The following is a 3,669-nucleotide window of genomic DNA, read 5'->3' on the forward strand; positions in this document are numbered from 1 at the left end:
CAAATCGATCTTGGAGAACCAAGATGCTCCCTGCAACTGATCGAACAAATCGTCGATCCTCGGCAACGGGTAACAGTTCTTGATCGTCAGCTTGTTCAACTCTCGGTAATCAATGCACATCCAGTGTGAACCATCCTTTTTCTTGACAAAAAGGATAGGCACTCCCCACGGCGAGCTGCTCGGCCGAATAAAGCCCTTCCCCAGCAACTCCTGAAGTTGCGAGGATAACTCCTGCATCTCTGGAGGCGCAAGGCGATAGGGCATCTTGGCGATAGGCGCGGCCCCGGAACCAATCGATATTGAACTCCACCTGCCTCACGGGAGGCACACCCGACAACTCCTCCGGAAATACGTCCGGGAACTCACGCACTATCAGAACCTCATCAACTGACCTCGGTCTCTCTGAATCAACCCTCGTATCCATCACATACGCTATAAAGCCCCTACAGCCCTACTGTATACACTGTCTCGCTCTAGCGGCCGAACAAAATGCTGGCCCAGAACGTGTACCCTCGCCATACACCGTAAGAACTCCCCCACTAGGGTCTCGTATGGTCACCAGCTGTCGCTCGCAGTCGATAACCACTCCAAATCTGCTCAACCAGTCCATGCCCACGATGACACAGACATCCTCCATCGCAATAGGAACTAAATCAATCGGGAATTCAACACCGAAAATCTCGAGTACACACCCTCGAATCACCTCTGTGGCATACACCGCCCTCTTGTCAACTATGGAAACTCTCAGAGGTCGACTCAACGCCTCACGACTAACACTGATGTGCTGACTAAAAGCCAAAGATACAAAAGACCGACTCGCACCCGAGTCAAATAACACCAAGGCAGGTACAGAACTCACAAGAAAAGTACCTACGCATAACATAATATAAGCATAATATATCAACATCAAAATAAATACACGAAAGAATACATACCAGCCACGACATCGGGCGCTGCGCGGACCTCCTCTGCGGTCAACTGAAAGGCTCTCCCCCGTTCCTTCGGTGCCTCGGCCTTCACTGGCCGGCTATCAGTAGCTCTGATAGCAGCAGGGGCAGATCCCTGAGATTCTCCCTATGCCGATCCCCGCTGATGTGGACACTCTGCCTTCCGGTGTCCGGTCTGGTTGCAGTGAAAACATACTGCAAACCCCTTGGGGCAATCCTTGGCCATATGCCCCTCCTTGCCACATTTATAGCAAGACCCTACTCTACACACCCCATCGTGGCTCTTGCTGCACTTGCCACAAATGCGGCCCCTCTGACTCCCTGGACTCGAATCAGCGGGCTTGGCCGGCTTGGCTACCGGCTGAGACTGCACCGGTCGCCGATCCCTCCCCTGAGACTCAACCTCTTCCCTAGCCTGGGTCTCCAGCTCTATCTCCCTCTTCCGGGCATTTGCCTGAAGCTCGGCAAATGTCCGGTCTGTCGAGTTCGCCACGAACTCTCGTATTTCCCTCCTCAAAATGCTCAGATATCGGCTCATATGTGCCTGCTCGGAGGACACGTGCTCTGGGCAGAACATCGCCCGCTCATGGAACATCCTCGAAATCACTGTAACAGACTCAGTACCCTGCTTGAGGGTCAGAAACTCCTGGGCCAAACGCTCACTCTCCACCTGGGGAATGTACTCATCTCAGAACATAGCAGTGAACCTCTCCCAGGTCACTGCATCAAGCTCAGCAGGCGTATAGTGTGCCGTCACAAACTTCCACCAATCGTTCGCTCCCAAGCGAAGATGGTTCTACGCGAACCGGACTCTCAAATGCTATGGAGATGAGCAAGTAAATAAACGCTCCTCTATGTCTAAAATCCACCTCATTGCTGCAATCGGGTCCTGGTCCCGTCAAACTCCGGTGGTTTTGTGTTGCTGAACTCTCGGAACAGCAACGCATCACCACCCTGCAGCCTAGTCGCAGCTATAGCTGCAGTGGCCGCAACAACAACAGCCTCAGAAAGAGCAACATATCTCTCATTAAATGTCTCTATCAGTGTGGTCTTGATAGACCCGAACATCTCTAGTATCTCTGCCCTGATGGCTGCAGCCACCTCCTCGTGGATGATCCTACGGATCTCCTCGTCACTCGTACCGCTGCTCTCTGGTGTGTGGCGTATCCCAACCATGGTCCCCTCTCTCTGAAATACAACATAAAAACATATCAGGGACTTGCTCGATTATACTCACACTCGAATACTCCACCTACTTGTTTCTTGGTACTCTAAGGATTCTTACTTGGACTGTGCACTGACTCGGTGTCTTCAGTAGTATGGGCCCAATACTACCGTCCACACCACATCAGCATTCACCCCAAGTCCTCCTCTCAGAGTCCCAATCCTAAGCACTCTACTCTCTCTAATCATATGATACTCGCTAGCAGATCTCTCATAATTTCCTTGTTGCTATCCAAACACTCTGAAGCATCCCTAGCAGCAAGACTCCTAGACTAAGGCATCACATATCAGGCCACTCTAGTCCTAATAAGAATACCTAGTCTACTCTAGCATCCATAATATAACTCATCATATAACATATCATATCATATCTCATAACACTTATTGTAATGGTATTTTGGGAAATCAACGTTCGGGCGCTGGCTGTTCGTACGCACGACTCTGCCCTGTTTAGTCTCGAAAGCTCTTTCTACTCTTTTGAAAACTATTTTATTATCGAAATTTCCTCAAATCCTCAGTTTGAGTTCAGATACGCCTGAAGGTGCACCCGAATGCCTCAAACCAAGGCTCTGATACCAACTTGTAACACCGTAAAAATTAAAACAATTTTTCGCATTTTCAAAACACATTTTCCAAACACATTTATTAATAAAATGTCATTGTATCATATCCTTGTTTCACAAAACATCCCCAAGATCGAAATACATAAAATCCCATATGTGTGTGTACGAATCATGCCGACGCCTTCCCACGGTCATCACTGGTACCTAAAACACATAACACATAACACTGTAAGCATAAAGCTTAGTGAGTTCCCCAAAATACCACTCTAACATATATTAGCCACTCGAGGCTATAAATCTGTTGACCCTCTGGTCAATGTGTCTCAGTGGGACCTTCCAGCCCCAACTCTTTGTGGGCCCTCTGGCCCTAACTCTATGGACCTAAAGGTCCTAACTCTACGGACCCATTGGTCCTACTCTATAAACTCTGAATCATGCATATCATGTATCACAATAAATCACAACACATAAATAACATGCAAATACACTAACACACAGCTCTAAATTACACTGTCACATGACTCTGTTACCACACTAGGTAAAGTATAGTGAGAAGACTCACGTCTGGTATCTCGGTCAATCTCTGTCTCGGTAAACACTGACCTAGCCTCCGCCTAATCATATGAAATAAATACTCTATTTAATATAACTCTCCAAGGCTAGACTCTGTCCTCTTATGACACTCTTAGAAGGGTAAAAGACCATTTTACCCCTCTCATAACTCAAAACGCCCCTCAATAGACCATACCCTAAAAGTCAACCAAAAGTCAACTTTCCGGGTTACGCTGCGCGTACCATATGTGTATGCTGAGCGTACCTGGCCGCCTCTCAGAATCGGGGAACGCCACCCAGTACGTGGCGCGTACTGGGATTACGCCCGGCATACTCCCCAGCTTCAGCCCCTTAGCTCTTGAGGCCTTAAACAGTTAAGACCC

This window comes from Lactuca serriola, chromosome 4 (genome assembly GCF_051521515.1).
Source record: "Lactuca serriola cultivar US96UC23 chromosome 4, Lser_US96UC23_V15, whole genome shotgun sequence".
NCBI lineage: Eukaryota > Viridiplantae > Streptophyta > Magnoliopsida > Asterales > Asteraceae > Lactuca > Lactuca serriola.